A 22,361-nucleotide genomic window follows, 5' to 3' on the forward strand; every position below is an offset into this window, starting at 1 on the left:
GAGAAAGAGGCACACTTATCCACTGTTGGTGGGAATGTCAAATGGTGCAAATGTGGAAGGCAGTTTGGTGGTTCCTCAAAAAACTGAATATAGAATTGCCATATGACCCAACAATACCATTGCTAGGTATCTACTCAAAGGACTTAAGGGCAAAGACACAAACAGACATTTGCACACCAATGTTTATAGCAGCATTATTTACAACTGCAAAGAGATGGAAACAGCCAAAATGTCCATCAACAGACGAGTGGCTAAACAAACTGTGGTATATACATACAATGGAATATTATGCAGCTGTAAGACAGAATAAACTTATGAAGCATGTAATAACATGGATGGACCTAGAGAACATTATGCTGAGTGAGACTAGCCAAAAACTAAAGGACAAATATTGTATGGTCCCACTGATGTGAACTGACATTAGAGAATAAACTTGGAATATGCCATTGGTAACAGAGACCATCAGGAGTTAGAAACAGGGTAAGATAATGGGTAATTGGAGCTGAAAGGATACAGACTGTGCAACAGGACTAGATACAAAAACTCAAAAATGGACAGCACAATACTACCTAAGTGTAATGTAATTATGTTAAAACACTGAATGAAGCTGCATCTGAGCTGTAGTTTTTTTTTGTTTTGTTTGTTAGTTTGTTTTTATAGATATTTTTTGTATTCTTTATTTTTATTTTCTTCTCCATATTATCATTTTATTTCTTTTTCTGTTGTCTTGCTATTTCTTTTTCTAAATCGATGCAAATGTACTAAGAAATGATGATCATACATCTATGTGATGATATTAAGAATTACTGATTGCATATGTAGAATGGAATGATTTCTAAATGTTGTGTTAGTTAATTTTTTTTTAATTAATAAAAAAAAAGAGGAAAGAAAATCAAGGACTTAATTGCTCACCTGGAGGAACTTGAAAGAACAGCAAACTAATTCCAAAGCAAATAGATGAAGAGAAATGACAAAGCTTAAAGCAGAATTAAATGAATGGGAGAACAAAAGAACAATAGAAAAAATCAATAAAATCAAAAGTTAGTTCTTTGTGAAAATCAGTAAAAATGATGGGCCACTAGCAAGATTGACAAAGAAAAAAAAGGAGAAGATGCAATAAGCAAAATCAGAAATGAGAAGGAGTGCATTACCACTGACCCTGAAGAAATGGAAAAAATCATAAGAGGATTCTATTAACAACTATGTGCCAACACCTAAACAACTTAGATGAAATGGACAAATTTCTGAAAACACATGAACAGGCCACACTGACTCCAGAAGAAATAGGAGATCTCAACAAACCAATCAGAAGTAAACAGATTCAAACAGTCATCAAAAATCATCCTGCAAAGAAAAGTCCAGAGCCAGATGGCTTGACAGGGGAATTTTATCAAACATTTCAAAAGAAATAACACCAATCCTGCTCAAACTTTCCCCAAAATTGAGGAAAAAGGAACACTACCTAAATCATGTTAATGAAGCTAACATCACTTTAATGCCAAAACTGGGGAAAGATGCCACAAGAAAGAAAAACTACAGGCCAGTCTACCTAATGAACATAGTTATAAAAATTCTCAACAAAATATTTGAAGATCAAATCCAACAACACATTAAAAGAATTATACATCACAACCAAGGGTGGGGGGAGTTATATCAGGAATGCAAGGATGGTTCAACACAAGAAAATCAATTAATGTAATACAGCACATTAACAAATCAAAAGGGAAAAATCACATGATCATTTCAATTGAGGCTGAAAAAACATTCAATAAAATTCAACATCCTTTTCTGATAAAAACACTTCAAAAGGTAGGAATCAAAGGTAATTTCCTCATATATGATGAAGCCAGCATTGTACTCAATGGAGAGAGACTGAAAGTTTTCAGCCTAAGATCAGGAACAAGACAAGGATGTCCTCTGTCACCACTATTGTTAAACATTGTACTGAAAGTTCTAGCTAGAGCAATCAGGCAAGATAAAGAAATAAAAGGCATCCAAATTTGAAAGGAAAAAGTAAAACTTTCCTTATTTGCAGATGACACAATACCATGCTTGGAAAATCCTGAGAAATCTGCAATGAAGTTTCTGGAGCTAATAAATTCATCAGGGAGGCAGGTTATAAAATTAATGTGCAAAAAATCAGTAATGTTTCTATACACAAGCAGTGACATAACTGAGGAGTTAAATAAGGAAAAAAATCCATTCAAAAAAGCAACTAAAAGAATCAAGTATTTAGGAATGAACTTAATTAGGGATATAAAGTACTTCTACACAGAAAATTACATAACATAGCTAAAGGTAATGAAAGATATAAATAAAGAGAAAGATATTTCCTGCTTATGGATAGAAATATTAATTATAGTTAAAATGTCAATTCTATCCAAATTGTTCTACAGTTTCAATGCAGTACCAATCAAAATCCCAACAACGTATTTTGAAGACTTGGAAAAGCTAGTTACCAAATTCATCTGGAAGGGAAAGAGACCTTGAATAGCTAAAAGCATCCTAAAAAAAGAACAAAGTGGGAGGATTAACACTTCTGATCTTAAAACTTATCATAAAGCCACAGTGGTCAAAACAGCATGGTACTGGTACAAAGATAGAAGTACTGACCAATGGAATTGAATTGAGAGTGCAAAAACAGACCACCAAATCTATTGTCAATCGAACTTTGACAAGGTCCCAAAATCCATTCAATTGGGACAAAATAGTCTTTCCCATAAATGGGCATGGGATAACTGGATATCAAAAGCCAAAAGAATGAAAGAGGATCCTTATCTTATACCCTATACAAGAATTAACTCAGAGTAGATCAAACACCTAAATATAAGAACAAGTACCATAAAGCTCCCAGAAGAAAATGTAGGGAAATATCTTCAAGACTTTACGAGGTAGCTTCCTAAACTCTTCACCTAAAACACAGGCAATAAAAGGAAAAATAGATACAGGGGAACTTCTCAAATCAAATGTTTTTGTGCCTCAAAAGACTTTGTCAAAAAGGTGAAGAGGCAGCCAACTCAATGGGAGAAAATATTTAGAAATCACACATGGAATCACACAACTCAATAACAAAAGAGCAAACAACCCAATTATAAAATGGGCTAAAGACATGAATAGGCATTTTTCTGAAGACCAAATACATTTGTCTAAAAACCACATGGAAAGATGCTTATTTTCATTAGCTATAACGGAAATACAGATCAAGACTACAATGAGATACCAACTCACACCTAGAAGAATGGCTGCTATTAAAAAAACAGGAAACTACAAATGTTGAGGATGTGGAGAAATTTGGACACATGCACTGCTGATGGGAATGTATAAAGGTACAGCTGCTACAGAACACAGTTTGGTGGTTCCTTAGGATACTAAATATCGAGTTGCCCTAAGACCCGAAATACCATTACATGGTAAATACCCACAAAAGTTGAAAACAGTGACACAAACAGACTTTTGCACACCCATGTTCATAGCAGCATTATTCACAATTACCAAAAGATGGAAAGAATCCAAGTTCCCATCAACAGATAAGTGGATTAACAAAATGTAGCATATATATATCATGCAGCAATAAGATGAAATGATGTCCTGAAGCACATGACAAGATGGATAAGTCTTGAAGACATAATGCTGTGAAAAAAGCCAAATACAAAAGGATAAATAATGTATGAGTTCACTTTTATGACCATGGTAAAACTAAGATCACAGGCTTATAATACAGAATATAGGGTACCTAGAGATGCATGGAAGCTAGAGATGGGTGAATGGTTTGCTAAAGAGGTTGAACTCAAATGTAAGGGAATAGATAGAAATGAAGATGGTTCACTATATTATTTAATATAATACTATATTAAAAATAATATAGTATTAATTATAGTGGGTCTATAATTAATACTACCATATTAAAGGTAAACATGATTGAAAGGGGTTGTATAGACCCATGTGTACCAGCAATTCACACTACAAATGTAAGTTCTTGCATGAATTACTTCAAAAGTATGTATCTTGTACAAAGAATGTGTAAGTTTGGGGTATAAGGGGAAAACTGTTATTGCATGCTATGGTCTATGTTTAACAGGAAAACATCAACAGTAACACAGCAACAGCAGGGGTAAATAACAGGGGGAGGGACAAGAGTTAAGGGGAGGTTTAGATTTTCTATTTGGTGAAGGTGTGTTTTTAGGTTATCTTTCTCTTGGGTACAATGAAATTATCTAAAATTGAAAGTGTTGATGGACTATTGACTTCGAACATTTAACATGATGCCTAATGAATGGAGGTGGCTGAAGGATGTACTGACTGAGAAGTTGACTGATGAACGATGGTGAATACATGTGAGTGAATATTGTGCTGTTACAAAAAGGAAGTTGTGAAGCATGCAACATTGTTGCATGTTGAACCTGTGGGACACTGGGTGAGGCAAAATAAGCCAGAAACAAAAGAGCAATTATTTGATGGTCTCATTTGGAAAATACTTATAAGAAAACAGGGGCCTCGATTATAACTCTTATAACAGTCACATTTAGTTTGAAGTAGTAATTATTATCTTCAGATTTTGAGAGGATGTTTTATACACATATAACCTGATATTTAGAGATAAAAATGAAGCCAATCAGGTCAGGATTAAGGTAATTCAGAATACAGGGGCAAGGAAGACATTGTCTATATTTTAGAACCTCATCTACTCTTTGAAACCAAAGAAGAAAGATTTATTTTGTCCAGAACCTAAATTTTCTGTAGCACAAAATCTAACTCAGCCTGCCTGGATAGCTCATTTAAACAATCCAAACACAGGGAGGCCAGAATAAGAATGCAGAACATTAATCCTGTATAGTTTAATGTAATGACTGGATACTTCCGAAAGCATATTAAACAGGTAATCAGAAAGTATTTGCAATGTCCCTTGAGGGATGGGAGAACAAATATAGAACTATTAAACTTTACCACCTTGGAAACTCCTGATACTGTGTCAAACATTAGGGACTCCCAACTCAACAAGCCTAGCCCTTGATCTTGAGGCTTGCTCTTGTGACTCTTATGTATGTAGCAGAGAAGCTTAGCCTACCTATAGGTATGCCTAAGAGTTACCTCTGGAGGACTTCTTTTGTAGCTCAGATGTGGCCTCTCTCTCTTTAAGCCCAAGTGTGCAAGGGAAATCATTGCCCTCCCCTCTACATGGGGCATGACATTCAGGGGTGAAAGTCTCCCTGGTGGCAAGGCTGATGGTTCCCAGAGATGAGTCTGGCCCTGCACCATGGTATCAACAATGTCATCCTGACAAAAACGGGGAAAAGAAGCATAACAAATAAGGTATCAGTGGCTGAGAGAGTTCAAATAGAGTCAAAAGGCTACTCTGGAGGTCTCTCTTATGCAAACTTCAGTTAGACATTGCTATCTACCATAATTTGCTAAAACCCAACCAAAACCATTCCTGCCAATCCTAAAGAACACCAAGGGCATTATATAAGATTCTACAAAGGTTCCATGCACTAGGGTAACTTTCCAGAAACCTACAACATCCAGATGGGTCCCTGGACCAGATAAGTCCTGAAATGCAGTAGAAGCCAGCCTCTCCATAACATCAACTAGTTTCATCTCCCTACCCCTTATTACTGACAGCCCTTCCAACATGAAAAAGTTAGAATGGGCATAGCCCAAATAACCCTAAAGAGTGGGAGAAAGATCAAAGGTGATTGTGGAGTTATACAGAGAAGGTAGGGTTTAACAAATGAATATGATTACTGAATCATTATATTGATATTTCTTTTAGTCTCCAGCATCATTTTTTAAACTTTTTAAATTGTATAATATAGCATACATACAAAGCAAAGAAATAAAAAAACAATAATTTTCCAAGCATTTTTCAACAAGTAGTTACAGGACAGATCCCAGAGTTTGTCATGGGCCACGTGCCATCATTTCAAATTTTTCCTTCCAGCTGCTCCAGAACAATGGAGGTTAGAAGGAATATATATATTTATAATCAGCACTTTTTTCTTTTTTGTGAAAAATAACATATATACTAAAAAACAATAAATTTCAAAGCATATCACAACAATTAGTTGTAGAACAGATTTCAGAGTTTGGATGAGTTACAATTCCACAATTTTAGGTTTTTACTCCTAGATAGTCTCTAGTATCATAGAGCAGCTAGAAGTAAAATACTAAAATTGTGGAATTATAACCCATAACAAACTCTGAAATCTGTTCTAAAACTAATTGTTGTGATGTGCTTTGAAATTTATTGCTTTTCTGTGTATATGCTATGTTTTACAAAAAAAAAAAAAAAGAAAGGAAGAAAAAAAATCAGTTGACCACCTTAGGTTTTATTTCGAAACTCTTAATTCAAGTCCATTGATAAATGTCTATCTATATGCCAGTACCATACTACTTTGACCACTGGGCCTTTATAATACACTCCGAAGTCAGAAAATGTGAGTCCTCCCACTTCATTCTTCTTTTTCAAAATATTTTTGGCTATCTGAGGCCCCCTTTAACTTCTAAAAAAATTTTTTGATAAATAGCTTTTCCAATTCTGCAAAGTAGGCTGTTGGAAATTTGATTGGTATTACAATGAATCTGTTTATCAATTGGGGCAGAATTGACTTCTTAGTGACATTTCCCCTTCCATTCCGTGAACACCGAATCTCCTTCTATTTGTTTAAGTCTTTGTTTTTATTTTGGAAATTTGTAGTTTCCTGTATGCAGGTCCTTTATATCTGTGCTGGTTTGAAGCTATTATGTACTCCAGAAAAGCCATGTCCTTTAATCCTCATTCAATATTGCTGGGTGCAAGCTTCTTGATTGCTTCCATGGAGATGTGACCCACCTAATTGTGGGTAGTAACTTTTGTTTACATGGTTTCCATGGAGCTGTGTCTCCACCTATTCTAGATGGAGTTGCTTACTGGAGTCCTTTAAAAGGGAACCATTTGGAAAAAGCTGGAGAGCCACCAGAACCAATAGAGCACAGGCAGCCAGAGACCTTTGGAGATGAAGAAGGAAAACACCCCTGGGGGAGATTCATGAAACAAAAGCCAGGAGAGGAACCTAGAAGATGTTACCATGTGCCCTTCCAGCTGAGAGAAAATCCCCGAACTTCATCGATCTTTCTTTAGTGAAGGTTACCTCTTGTGGATGCCTTAATTTGGACATTTTCACAGCTTTAGGACTGTTAACTTGCAACTTAGTAAATTCTTCTTTTTAAAAGTCACTCCTTTTCTAGTATATCACATTCCAGAAGGTTACTAACTAAAACAATATCCTTGGTTAAGTTTTTTCCTAGACATTTGACTATTTTAGTTGCTACTATAAATGGAATTTTTTCTCTTGATTACCTGCTCAGATAGCTTTTTGCTAGTATATAGAAACATGACTGATTTTTGCATATTTATCTTGTATCCCACCACTATGCTTAACTTATTAGCTATAGTACCTTTGTTATAGTTTTTCAGGACTTTCTAAATACAGGTCATGTCACTTGCAAATAGTGAGTGTTTTACTTCTTCCTTTCTGATTTGGATGCCTTTTACTTCCTTTTCATGGCTAATTGCTCTAGCTAGAACTTCCAGCACAATGTGGAATAACAGTAGTAACAATGGGTATCCTTGTCTTCTTATTCCTGATCTTATAGGGAAAGCCTTCAGTCTCTCACCATTAAGTATGATATTGACTGAGTTTTTCATATATGTCCTTTATCATGTTGAGGAATTTTCCTTCTATTCCTACCTTTCAAAGTGTTTTTATCAAGAAAGGGTGCTGGATTTTGTTAAATGCCTTTTCTGCATCAACTGAGATAATCATGTGGTTTTTTCCTTTTTGATTTGTTAATGTCATATATTAAATTAGTTTATCTTCTTGTATTGAATCACCCTTGCATGCCTGGGGAAAAGCATTTAATCATGTGTATAATTCTTTTAATGTGCTATTGGATTCTATTTGCAAATACTTTTTTGATGATTTTTGCATCTATATTCATATAGATAATGGTCTATAGTTTTCTTAATTCATAGTATCTTTATCAGGCTTTGTATTTGGGTGATGGTTTTACAGGATGAGTTAAGTAGTGTTCCCTCTCCTTCAATTTTTTGGAAGAATTTCAACTGAACTAGTACCAATTTTTTTTAAAATGCTTGTTAAAAATTCCCTGTGATGCCATCTGGTCCTCAGCTTTTCTTTGTTGTAGACTTTTGATGACTGATTCAATCTCTTTACTTGTGTTGGTTTGTTGAGGTCTTCTATTCTTGATTCAGTGTAGGTTGTTCATGTGTTTCTAGGAAAGTGTTCACTTCATCTAAGCTAAGCTGCCTAGTTTGTTGGCATACAGTTGTTCATAGTATCTTCTTATGATCATTTTTATTTCTTTGGGGTCCATGGTAATGTCCTGCTCTCATTTCTGATTTTATTTATTTACATCTTCTCCCTTTTTTTCATTGTCAATCTAGCTAAGGGTTTGTCATTTTTGTTGATCATCTTAAAGAACCAACTTTTGCTTTTGTTGATTCTATTATTTTTTTCCTGTTGTTTCATTTATTTCTGCTTTAATCTTTGATATTTCTTTCCTTCTGCTTACATAGGGGTTAGTTTGCTGTTCTTTCTCTAGGTTCTCCTGGTGTTCGGTTAGGTCTTTGATTTTAGCCCTTTCTCCCTTTTTAATATAGGCAGTTAGGGCTATAAACTTCCCTCTCAGCACTGTCTTCACTGCGTCCCATAAAGCTTGATATGTTGTATTCTTATATTCATTTATCTTGGGTTCTTTAGTGATTTCTCTTACAATTCTTCTTTGACATACTGATTGCTTAACAGTGTGTTGTTTAACCTCTATATATTTGTGACCCTTCCAGTTCTCTAGTTGTTATTTATTTTCAGCTTCATTCCATTACAATCAGAGAAAGTATTTATATTATTTCAATCTTTTTAAATTTATCAAGACTGCTTTTGTTCCCCAGTATGTAGTCTATCCTGCAAAATGTTCCATGAGCTCCTGAGAAGAATGTGTATACTGCTGTTTTCAGGGTGCAATGTTTTACATATGTCTATTAGTTCTAGTAAATCTATCATATTATTTAGGTTCTCTGTTTTCTTATTGATCTTCCATCCAGTGGCATGTTGACTTTTCCACTATTATTGTAGAGATGTCTATTTCTCCCTTCGGTTTTGCCTGTGCTTCCTTCATGTATTTTGGGGCACCTCGATTAGGTGAATAAATATTTATTATTGTTATTTCTTCTTCATGAATTGTACTCTCTCTCTCTCTCTCTCTCTCTCTCTCTCTCTCTCTATATATATATATATATATATATATATATATATATATATGTATGAATATAGTGTTCATCTTTGTCTCAAAACATTTTTGGATTTAAAGTCTATTTTGTCTGATATTAGTATAGCTACCCCAGCTCTTTTTTGGTTACTACTTGCAATGGAATATCTGTTTCAATCCTTTAACTTTCAACCAATTTGTATCTTTGATTCTAAATTGAGTCTCCTCTGGACAGCAAATGGATGGATCAGATTCTTTTATCCATTCTGCCAATCTGTGTCTTTTTGATTGGGCAGTTCAAACCATTAACATTAAATGTTATTACTGTAAAGGCAGTTCTTCAATCATTTTACCCTTTGGCTTTTATTTATCAGATCTATTTTTCCTTCTTTTTATAATTTTCATTACCTTTATTGATAATTTTCATTTCTATACTATCCCCCCAAGCCTCTCTCTCCTGTCTTTTTTTTTTTTTCAGCCAGCAGAACTCCCTTTAGTGTTTCTTCCAGAGCAGCTCTCCCATTAACAAACTCTCCCAGAATTTGTTCATCAGTGAATATTTTAAGCTCTCCCTCATTTTTGAAGGATAGCTTTCCTGTATAAAGATTTCTTGGCTGGTAATTTTTCTCTTTCAGTATCTTAAATATATTGTACCATGCCTTCTTGCCTCCATGGTTTCTGTTGAAAAATCAGCTTAGTCTTATTTTGTTTCCCATGTATGCAGTTAATCACTTTTCTCTTGTTAGAAGTTCTGAGTTTAGCTCTGTTCGTCCTCAGGACAATAGTAAAACCCTGAGGCAGAGATGATGCAAAGAGGTAGAAAAGAGAGACTTGAATTTCCACTGCAAATATACAACAGCAACTCCATTGATATAGACAATTGATTTTCTCTATCTGAAATGAAAGGCAATCCAAACACAGCTTCAAGACATATCCTTTAGGCCCCACTTTGGTACAATGATCTCAGAAGTACCCAAAGGCTTACAAATACCACCCCCCCCCCCCTTTTACCCTCAGGTGCTCATGTTTTTTTTTAGCAAGACAAACTTTCATTCCACAATCACAGATAAACTTAAAATGCAGGTGCATATATTCATGCTACGTTGTGAATATCAAGTATGAGAAAACAGTTTTGATAAGAGCTAGAGTCTTCGATACCTGAAGAGGGTGGGAAATAAGGGAAGGTGGGACACCTTCTACTTTTTTCACCTATTTAGATCCTTACCTCTGCTGAAATCTGTGGCCATACCAGATTGTTAGCTACTTTTAAGTCTCTGAAACCTACGAAGAGACATAATAAAATTCCATTAAGAAGGGTGCATCTAAATAATGGAATGCCACGCAATTCCCCCAAATAAACTAAATTGAAAGCATTATGTAGGCTTTATGTCTTATAAAGAAAAATCTCCAAGACACATTGATAGAAGCAAGTGTAAGGAGGGAGGAATGGATAATCTATATCTCTACGTGCTGATATATGTACAAAATAATTCTGGAGGTGTACATAAGAAACTAAGAAGAGAACTGGTGGAAATTGGGAAGATGGCAATGAACAGTGCCATCCAGACCTGAAGCTTAAATGATTTGGGGCAATTTCTTTAAGAAAAAAATGAGAACTTGTGACTACAAAATTAGGTCAGGGCTTTGGAAGGGGCCTTTGAATGAGGCTCTGAAACTTAAGCTCTAGTATACATGGCAAATTCACTATTGGTGACAAGCACATATGGGAGAATTTCAATGTACACTTTTTGAAAGCTATTTGAATTTTAAACCATGTGAATAGTGTACTTATTCGAAATTAATTTTCTAAAAAGTCAACATGTTTCTTTGTTAAAGAAGCTTTGGAGAAAGAAACTGGGTGACAATACCTCATTAAAAATTGGAGTTTATATAACTAATTATATAATAAGAAAATTGCAACAGCTGCAAACTATACACTGAAATATTTTCCACCAATCAGATTAGCAAAAAACAAAGGGTTTTTAAAACACACAGTTCATAAGGGAATAAGGTGTCTGACTGCTATAATTTGCATGAATTCTATGTAAAGCAATTTGCCAATGTATGTCATAGTTATAAATGCACATATTATTTGACCCAGAAATTCCACATCTAGGAATATGTCCCATAGATAGACTAACATGTGTGTGAAGCCACAGATATAACTGTGATATTCTGCAGCATTGTTTGTAATTACAAAATTGTAGAAGCAACTTCAGTAGGGCATTAGTTCAATAAATTGCATTATATCCATTCAACAGTATATTGTACAGCTAAATCAATAAATTACATTATATCCATTCAACAGTATACTGTACAGCTAAAAGATATAAACAGAATCTCTTTATGTAGTGGTATGAAACAATCTGCAATCTATATATATTTTATTTATTTATTTATTTATTTATTTATTTATTTATTTATTTTGCATGGGCAGGCACTGGGAAATGAACCCTGGTCTCTGGCAGGCGAGAACTCTACCTGTTGAGCCATGGTGGCCCACCTTCAATCTATACTTTTACGTGAAAAAAATCAAATCAACTATTTTGTGTGGTAGGTGTACCATTAATGCAATATATTTTCCATATTACAGCACATTTTTGGAAGAATATTGGTGTCTTCAAGAAATAGAACCGGATTACTTGAGGACATAGGTGGAAAAGAAAATTGACACCATTGTACTTTTTAATTTTGAAAGATGCCAATGTGTAGCTTAAAACACATAGAGAAAATAATTTTTCAAAGTACACACTGACCTTAAACCATAAAGAAGCATGGAATTATTCAGGGAGCAGCCAATTGAGGTTCCAAACCTTCACAAGGAAATCAATTCCATAGTCAATGTAGACCAAATCAGTGTTAAGAAAACCATAAGGGGATTGAGCCATTTTTCCTGCACTGGAGAGTAGAGAACTAGATTTATAAGTATTTTTAATTGTTCAGTGAATCAGTGAATATATTACTCTAAATGCCACATTTTCACATGGCAGACCTAACGAAATTTTTAGGATATGATTGTTTAAGTCTACACCAGTTATGAAATCATCTTCGAGCTTTCCATTACACTGCTTTGGCTCCTTCAAGATTAAGGGATCTCCTTTTCCCAAGTACTGAGAGGCATGAACACAATCACTTACAGATAAGGGGATAGGTTTCTGATAAAATGGAGGAAACAGAAAAAAGTAACGGTGCTCAGAGTTTATTTTACTTTATTTTCTTTGAGGATTTACAGTCATTTTGCTAAATTGAATGAAGACAGAATCCCTGAAGCATGGTTGACACCCACACCTGAGGACCCATGCCTAAAAAAAAATAAGTGTGAGGGGGATAATACTGGGTCTTAGGCATGTTTGATTAGTCTTAAAATAAAGATGCTATCACTGATGGACTGCTAACTGCTAATTTTACCATCAAAGATCTAGAATAAACGAGAAGCATCTTTTTAGTGGCAGATTGTGCAATTCAAGAGTGATTTAGAGTCAAGAATGCTTTTTGAGACTGATTTTTTAAAAAGACAATTGCAGTTTTCAGAACAAAAATGCTTTGGTTCTCAAAGTTTAATTTAAAATACTTACTTCCACAAGATGGTGCTATAACTTCTGCCAAGTAGAACACATTTCCTTCAGGAACTAGAAATCCAAAATCTAGATCTGATTGAGGATCAAATCCTCATGTTTATGCTCTGGTGAGTCTGTAAGAGAGACACATTGTACAAAAATGTCCTACTGGAGACTATTTAGACCTCAAGGGTGAAGGCTGCTCCTGGTAATAATTCCTTCTCCCACCTCCTCACATAACTAAGTTGATTTCTCAAGGCTATATGCTGTCCTTTAGCCCCTTCTTATCTTAAATTGCAACTCTTACCACTGCCAGGTGAATGCGTGGGTAGTGGTGGAGCAGTCAATTCAAATCAGATGAGTTGTACAGCACTGCAAAACATGCACACATGTATTAAAGACTGTCTCATGGAACGATGTATGTGTGGCAGGGATGAAAGCTGGACATTGAGGAGTGACATAGGATGCTAAGGACCATGGAAATGCATCTCCCACACACCCCTATACTTCCTATTCTGGGCAGCTTAAGATTCATCTCCTCAGTAGAACCTCTCTTTACCATTCTTGCCCACAGTAATCATCCTTCCTTTGAACTTCTGGCATTATTATTTTTACTACTCTTTGGGCTTATTACATGTTGCTTTAGAATGCTATTTTACTTTTACCATTCAAAACTTTCCAAAGTCATTTGAGGACAGAGGTCACATCGAATTATCTTTATAGTACCAATAGCAATGAGCATCCTATCTTGACCTTCTGCATAGTAGTGACATCATGAATGCAGACGATCTAAAGTAAGAGCTCAATAAGCTTGGTTTGCAGCCTGAATGGAGGGGCCCTCCAGCCCCAGCTGGCTGCTAACTAAGATCTAGGAGTATGATACTGAGTCACAATTTCTCTGGAGCTGTTTGATAATCTCTAAATGATAGGATTGAATTGACCCTTTAGCTCTTTTTTTTTTTAATAGCTTGCTTCTAGGATTTTAATGTCTTCTGTATCCCTCTTTTGAGTGACTAAGGGAGACAGGAATATTTGTAATATCCATATCATAAAGGAAAGAAAAGGATGCTTCCACTGAAGTCAATGGCATCTCCCTCTCTAGTCATCTTTATTCTTATCTTTCTGTCTCGGTTCTGTGCCTCTGTCCCTTGGCAATCAAAACTGTGACATAGCTATGCGTGGCTAGCCACTCCCTCTCTCTTTTTTACCACATCCTCTCTACTCCCACAGGAGAAGTAAGTAAAGGGTAAGGAAGGGGAAGTCAAGGCACTAGTGACAACTGGATACTCTGTAGCCACTATCAGGAGCAGGAGCAGACATGTGCTGTGCAGTATTCTGGAAGAAGTGTGGGCTGATATGGATCAAGACAGAAGAATGACACTTGTGCCTAAGGACATCACTTGGGACTCTGATAGCCATCAGGACATTCCCAGAACTTGAAATTAGGGTTTAGGCCAATGACTTTCTATTGGCAATATGAAAAGAATGTTAGACCAATAAAGACAGAACTAAGACAATTTCTGTATTGTAAATTAATGGCATGTTATTATTGGTTTTTCTTTGATTACGCCCATCAGGAGAGATAATACACAACTAATTTCAATAAATGTTGAGATTTTAATCCATTAAGACAAGATGTAAAAATAAAGATGTACTGTATGTTTTCCAGCTTTTCTCAAACAGGAGGAAAAAAATAAAAGTTGGCTGTGTAAAAAATGGTAACAAAATCTTTGGCTATAAGTTATCTTCAGAGGAATTGTTGGAACTTTAACTTCCTCTTCCTTTGAGTAAAAAGGCCAATACATTCATCTAGGTATGTATGTAGATATTTATTTGCATGTGTTATTTCTCATCTTACACAAAAAATAATGTAATATGGCTCATAAATATATATACACACATAGTAAGATAAAATGAAATTAAAGGTGAATGAAAAAGAAAAATGGAGCAAAAGGAAAAGAAGAATAAAAAGGATAAAAGCTCACAACATACACTTTAATTTCCATTGTGTTTGTAAAAAGTAGGTTACAATTTTGCTATTGAATTCTAATTTCCAGTTTAGAAGGGAAGATGTGAATGATAGGATTTTTTTCAAACTAGCCTTGCTCTCTCTGTTTCTTCCAGCACCTCTAATAATAAAATTTGTCATTGAGATGCAATTTTCATAATCACCTATCTTGAGAAATTGAAGCACCTTCCTTAAAGATAGTGTCAAATGTGATTCACAGTTTCCCATTCAAATATCCTTCCCACCAATATTACCTAAAGTCTTAGGACTCACAGAGTTTGAGAATTTCTACTTTCTCTAATCTCAGTTGAGTTTCATGCTCACTCCCAGTTTTCCCTCAGAGGCTAAGGGAGAAAAGGACAGCCCTGCTGTCCTTTTCTTCAATAATCTTAATGTGTATTCTAGGGATTCATTTCTCACATAAAATCAACTCCTGGCAGATTGCTTTGATATGGAGTGAGTGAGAAAGTTGTGAACCCCCCAAATTTACACAATCAATAGCATCGCCTCCCAAATGCTATAAAAATCAGAAGGTTGAACCTAGAATTGGAAGGTAGCCCTCATTTCCTGGTGGCAGCATTGAGCAAGGTTCATCGTTCACTCACCGGGGTCCCCTTGTTTGGAGATTGTTTTTAATTCCTTAACCAGATTCAGTTTTTATAGATTTATTTCATAGTACATTCATAATTGAGCAAATGCAGATATGAATTTCTTTATTTTATAGATGAATAGAAAGATCAGTTCCTTGTCTAGAACCACATCATCAGTGTTGGACACAAATCTCATTCTCTCCATGGGGAATTTACTGAATCATTTTCTCAATAAATGTTAATTGACCACCCACGTATACAAAAAGCTATGATGGATTTGAAGTTATAAATTTATGTGGTCCTGAACCTCAACAAGATTACAACTTTGCAGATGAAAAACAAAAATATTAGTGACAATACCATAGCATTATAAACTCACTAAACAGATGTCCATATTAAGTATGTTAGGGTAACAAAGAATAAAATGTAACTGGGTGGGCCACTATGGCTCAGCAGGCAGAGTTCTCACCTGCTATCTGCCATGCTGGAGACCTGGGTTTGATTCCTGAGACCTGTTCATGCAAAAAAAAAAAAAAAAAAGCACCAACATTCCATTTGGGAAGGCTTCAGTAATGAGGCAATATATGGATTTATCATGAAAAGAATTAGTAGGAGATTGACAAATAGAGAAAGGGAAGAAGGAGGTGTCAGACACAGAAAGTACTGTCTAGCAAGATCTAGGAGTTAAAAAATAACCAGCATGATAACGATTTGGGAAACAATCAGTACGGCTAGAGCACAGAGTATGTGCAATGCAGAAGGAAAAAAGATGATGACAGACAGGGAAACTGGATAGGACAGAAGAGGCCAGATTGTGAAACCTTCATTTTGCACTCAATAAAATTCTTGTTGAATAAATTAACTGTCATTTTCAAGGCCTAACTTAGCCTTTTAGTGATTTCTTGTCTCTGTCTAAAATTACCAAGAGAACCTAAGTCTCTCTATGTGCAAACTGGTTCTATTCATAACATTAGCTGGATCGTGGTATTAAAATTCTTCTTTCCCCTTCTAGGAGTTCAAGATTGGCTCATCACCAGGGAGCAGGTTTAAGTGCCTCATGACCAGGTAAATGAAAGAACCAAGATCAGTCCTGTAGGTACTTCAGGAGGCTTTAGTATTATGGATTGAAGATCCAAGTTGACCTTCATAGTCCGACCCAGTCTGGCACTGCAGGCTTTTAAAAATGTGTGCCTAGAAGAAGTCACAGGAAATAACAAAAAGCTGTGTTACAAAGAATGTATGTGGGCAGGCCACGGTGGCTCAGCAGGCAAGAGTTCTCACCTGCCACTCTGGAGACCCGGTGCCTGCTCAGGCAAAAAAAAAGAAAAGAATGTATGTGGTCTGAGGAACTTTGGGGGTAGAGTAGAAGTAAGCCCCCTGGGGAATTAATGGATCATGCCCAGGGTGACCACCATGTAAAGGAAATGATTGTCCCTTTGTCCTTGTGTAGTGTTACTAGTTACGGCAATTACCGTGGATGTTGCCATGAAGTCCCTCTATGGACACAAATGTCACAGCAGACAATTCTGTTCTACATATGCTACTATTCCATTTATTCATTCAACAAATACTAATGATCAATTGTTATATGATTGTTTTGGTTTGCTACAGCTGCCAGAACGCAATATACAGAAATGGGTTGGATTTTACAATTGGGATTTTAACTTACAAATTTATAGTTCTAATGAAATTTGGACATGAAAATACCCAATTAAGGCATCAACGGGATGATACCTTCTCTGAAGAAAGGCTACCAGCATCTGGGACAGCTCTATCACATGGGAAGGTGCATAGCCAATGTCTGCTGGTTCTTCCCTCCCAGGTTTCATTGCTTTTAGCTTCTGGCTTTCGTGGCTTCCATTGTCAGGTTCTGTGAGCATGTTCTTGTTGTTCAGCTTCTCTGGGACTTCTCTATGAGTTCTCAGGTTTTTTCTATCTTTTATCCTCTCATAAAGGACTCCAATAAAAGGATTAAGGCCCACCTTATTGTGTGTGGGGGGGGTGTCACATCTCAGTTAAAATAACCTAATGAAAAGTTCTACACTCACAGGAACGGGTAAAAAGAACACGGTCTTTTCTGAGGTACAAAACATTTTGAACATTGGGAGTATAGAGACAAAAGGCACAGCCCTTCTTTTGAGAAACTTTGAGTCTAGCAAAGAAACTAAAATCAAAAGCAGTTCTGCAAAATAGTGCCAGGCACCATTACAATAACAAAAGTTTCTGGTTTTTTTTTTTTTTTCTTTTTTTTAATGGAGGACACTGGATGTCTATAATTTTGTCCAGATGACTGCAGAACCTGGAAAAACTGTTGCTACTATTGATGTATAACAAACTGCTATTTTTCTTTTTATATAAATATAGATATAGGTATAGATAAAGTTATGTAATTTGAATCTTTGGAAACTTTAGTTGTGCTGTCGACTTGGAAAAAGAATCCCAATTGTACTGTATTGAGTTGGCATTGTACAGAAATTAACAGCCATATTGGTCTAGAAATGTTAAACTTAATTTTTTTTCATTTGTGCAAGGGTAACTAACTGCATTAAATATGTCAGGTCTTATCTGCATGGGTTGGATTACAGAAACTAATAAAGTATTCTCTAAATAAACATCTCTAGACTAGAATAATCTACTAGAAAAATATAATTGAAAACAAGATTTAATTCACAACAGCATAGCAATTTTTAAAGTATGTGAATCAGTTTAATAAAGAATACATAGAAATTTGGTTAAAATTGATTAAAGAGGGCGGGCCACAGTGGCTCAGCAGGCAGAGTTCCTGCCTGCGATGCTGGAGACCCGGGTTCAATTCCCGGTGCCTGCCCACACACACACACACAAAAATTGATTAAAGAACGTAGAAGATGAGAAGAATAATGGGTAGACATTCTATGCTTTGAGGTAGGAAAATTTAGGATCATAATGATATTGAGTCTATCTAAATTAACCTCAATCAAAATTACAGTTAGGTTTTCTGAGGAACTCTGAAAACTCCCTTTATAATCCATAACAGAAGAATAAAGATCCACAAATAATTAAGTCAATGTTGAGAAAGAAGAGTAAGTTTGGGGATGTGACCCTACCAAACATTATGAATATGTTTCAAATTTATAATAATGAAATTTTTTTAATGCAAGAGCATTCAAATGGAAAACTAGAACAGAATAGAGAGCAAGAGTCATAAAAAAGATCCATCTAATTAAGGGAACTTAATACATACTAAAGTTGTTACCATCCATCAACAGAAAAAGAAGATTCAGTATTAAGAAAACTGACTCAATGTGTAGAGAAAAATAAAACTGAATATATGTCTGTTATAAAATAAAAAGGTAGACTAAGAATGGAAAATAATCTAGATGAATAGGAAGGTGGCATAAGAGCAGGTAAAAGCTTTTAAATCAAAACCAAAAATAGAAATCATAAGGCAAAAAATGAATATCATTGCATCAAAATTATATATTATATGTTTCTATTCAGATTACTAAGTGACAATGTTTTCAACGTCTAAAATTTAGAGGACTAACCTCAAGAATACAAAATGAAGTATAGTAACAATACATGAAAACTATGGTATTCCAATAGAAAAATGGGCAAAGGATGTGAACAGGTAATGTGCATAAGAGGAATCACAAAATGCTAACAAATGCATTCAGATGCTCAAATCCATTAGTAATTAGAGATATGAAAATTAAACAGCAATGAAATAATGCTTTGCTGTTACTAGATTATCAAAAATAGGAAGCCTAATAATGGTAAGAGTTGATGGGGTATGGAGCATAGGGACTTATGCATTGTGGTGGATATGTAACCATGCTAGGGAGTAATACAGCAGGACTTGCTTAAATAAGCATACCATTTTTTCCAACTTCAAAATTCTGAGAATTTGACACTAGAGGAATTCTCACACAGGTCCATAAAGAATGTGTACAAGGATATTCACTATAGCATTGTTTATGACACAGGGAAAGTGAACAGTTGAAGGAGGGGATTGGTAAAATAAGGTGAATGCACATGGTGGGTACCATGCATTGGTTAGAATCAATGGACTAACATGCAAAAAGAAAAATTACTAGATCTTTAAAAACCAGTTTCAGTTAGAGAAAAGAGAAACATAAGCTCTATAGTACAACAATAGCATTTATGTAAATTGAAGATCTATCCACACAAACAGTACAGAACTTTTTCATAAAGAAAAAAAGGAGAAAATAAAATAAGGGAGCGGTCTTAAACAAATCAAAGGAAGTTTAAGATGACAGTGTGCCTACAAACTGAACATTGTAATGAAGTCAATTTTTTGTACCTGGTCCTCCTAAAAAAAATTAAAGAGGTGAATTATAATAAAACCTAGACAGTACCATTACAATCTTCAGTTCAAGGAACATTGTTAAAAGAGGAAGCAGGGAACGTTCACCAAGGAGGTGACATTGGAGTGTGATCTTGAAAGATATGTAAGAGCAAGAGTTTTCTAGATCCAACCAAAAGATAAGGGAAAGAACTGGGATTTGTTACACAAGTAAGTGATTTTTTTGAGATGCAAATTTGACCCTGTTTCTCCCCTGGCTTCAAGTGCTCTGAAGCTAAAGACCCGAATCCTTAATGGGGTGTACTAGGTGCACCGGATTCCTGGTCTCTGCTCACTTTTCATTTTGTGTCCTTGTACCTCCACTCTACAGATCTGAAACACTTTCTTTCAGTGCCTGTAATAAGCCAGTGATCTTCCTGCCTAACGGTTTTCAAATGCTTTGCCTCCTCCTGGATCCCTCTTCCCCAACTCTTGGCCAAACTCATTTCGATTCATGCTTCAGAGATCAGCTAGAATATGTTGCTTCCTGTAGAAATGGAGCTCGAAGGATATTAAGGAATGATCAGAGAGAAAGAAAGGAAGAAAGAAAGAAAGAAAGACACAGACGGGCTCAGGGGGTCTGAAGCTTGAGTTTACTTCCGACAGACTTCAGACAACTTTATTCTCAACCAGATCCTTGTTACATACCACAGGATGTCAATAGATACGCAGGCATTTCCTGAGGGAGCAAGATTTTTATCTCACAGTGTTCTTCATACTTAACATAACTGTTTGGGGTAAACATTCTCTTCCTCCCAGACTGCTCTACATAACAATCGCCACAGTTTACCGCTGCCATCCCGAGGCCAGCAGCTTGCAACAAATTCTGTATGTCTTGCTTTAAACTCTTGGCTTCTACAGAATATCAGTTCCAAACTTTAGATTCCTCTAACCCTTCAAATGAAGTCAGTTTCTTATGTTATACATATATCCATATACATTTTAAAACCTATCAGAAGTCTAGTAACATCATTATCAGGCAATTACTTGTTTAATGGCCAGTGTAGATGCAATGTAGCTTCCTTGAGATCAAGAACCACGTTCACCACTTCTTTACTTTTCTGCTACCCCTGTATGAGTTCAACCAACATCATTTCTCCCCTAACTTACTACCTCTATCTAACTGCTTCAACATCCATCTAATTGGCTTCCCTGCCTCCATCTCACTACCACCACTCCAATCCATTCTCCACAATGCACCCAAAGTAGATTTCTAATGGTTATAGATTGAATCTTGTCCCCCACTAAAATATCTTCAAATCCTAACCTATAGTCCTGTGGATATGAATCCATTTGTAATAGGATCATTTTTTAAATATATTTTTTTATTGAGAAATCTTCACACACACACAGTCCATACATGGTAAAAAATCAATGGCTCACAATATCATCACATAATTGTGTATTCATCATTATGATCATTTTTAGAGCATTTGCATCATGCGAGAAAAATAAATAGAAAGAAAAAACTCATACCCCTTACACCTCTCTCTCATTGACCACTTGTAAATAGGATCACATAGGTGTTATTAGTTAAGGAGAGGCCAAAATGAATCAGGCTGTATCTTAATCTAATTTGACTGGAGTCCTCATAAACTGAGGAAATTTGGACTCAGTCAGGTTGAGAAGACAGAAAGAGAACACTGACTGTGTGACAGAAGTAGAGATTGACTTATAGATAAGCCACCACCAAAATACTTCAGACTTTAGAGAAAGCATGAAATGGGTGACATCTTGATTTTGGACTTTCAGCCAACTATGAGACAATAAATTTCTGATGTTTCTCAGCTGGTTTGTGCTAGCTTGTTATAGCAGCTCTGGAAAACTAAGACACTAACCTTCAATCTCTTCACATGTTTCTTTCCTCAAAATCCTTCAGTGGAGTCCCATTCCCAGCATATTGAAGTCCAAACTCAGTAGCATGCACAGCCTCCAAGGTCCTTCATGATCTGGCTTCCCAACTAGCATTCCTACTTCATACCCTGCCATTATGTCATCATGCGTCATGTTAAGCCCACACCATTTGCATTTCTCTAAACATAAGGTGGTCAGGGCTCTTTAATTGAGTTATTTCTGCTGTTGGTATGCCTTTCTTCTATCTTTCTCTCTAACAAGTAATAGACTTCTTTTTTTTCACACAAATTATGTATCACTTTATCTTCTTAAACCTTCTCTGACTCCCTAAACACTACCCCTTGCTTTCTCCTTTATGCTTCACTGCACTGTGCACAGTTCTTAACATAATACTTAGCATGCTGTATTGTCATTATTTATTACCAGCATCTCTCCTGGATTAGAATGAGAGTTTCTTGGGGCTGGAGACCTAGTCTTTGTATATCTAATTTCTAAACATGCTTATTATATAATGAAAGAAAACAATGAGGTAATTAGTACTTTTACCCTCAACAAGAACTGAATTTAGGCTAGTGCCAATGGGCAAATATTGAGAAAAGAAATGTGGGGATAAGTGGGACCTTGTCAAAATTTAAAACTTTTGTGCATCAAAGAACTTTTAACATGAAAGTAAAAAGACAACCTATACAATGGGAAGAATATTCAGAAACAACATATCTGATAAAGGTATAATATTTAGAATA

The 22,361-nt window shown here is 35.7% G+C and overlaps 1 long non-coding RNA gene across 2 annotated transcripts; it reads right to left on the reverse strand.

The window, feature by feature from the left end:
- Nucleotides 1–10,488: 10,488 nt before the first annotated feature.
- LOC143687673 (uncharacterized) lies at nt 10,489–21,802 on the reverse strand. Of its 2 annotated transcripts, none has more exons than XR_013177635.1 (4): nt 21,603–21,802; nt 13,129–13,193; nt 12,840–12,955; nt 10,489–10,545 (listed from the first exon to the last, which is right to left on the reverse strand). It is a non-coding gene; the product is annotated as an uncharacterized LOC143687673 (long non-coding RNA). The 2 variants fall into 2 exon arrangements; XR_013177634.1 differs by lacking the exon at nt 10,489–10,545 and adding an exon at nt 12,058–12,162.
- Nucleotides 21,803–22,361: the final 559 nt, after the last annotated feature.

Source organism: Tamandua tetradactyla, chromosome 1 (genome assembly GCF_023851605.1).
Source record: "Tamandua tetradactyla isolate mTamTet1 chromosome 1, mTamTet1.pri, whole genome shotgun sequence".
NCBI lineage: Eukaryota > Metazoa > Chordata > Mammalia > Pilosa > Myrmecophagidae > Tamandua > Tamandua tetradactyla.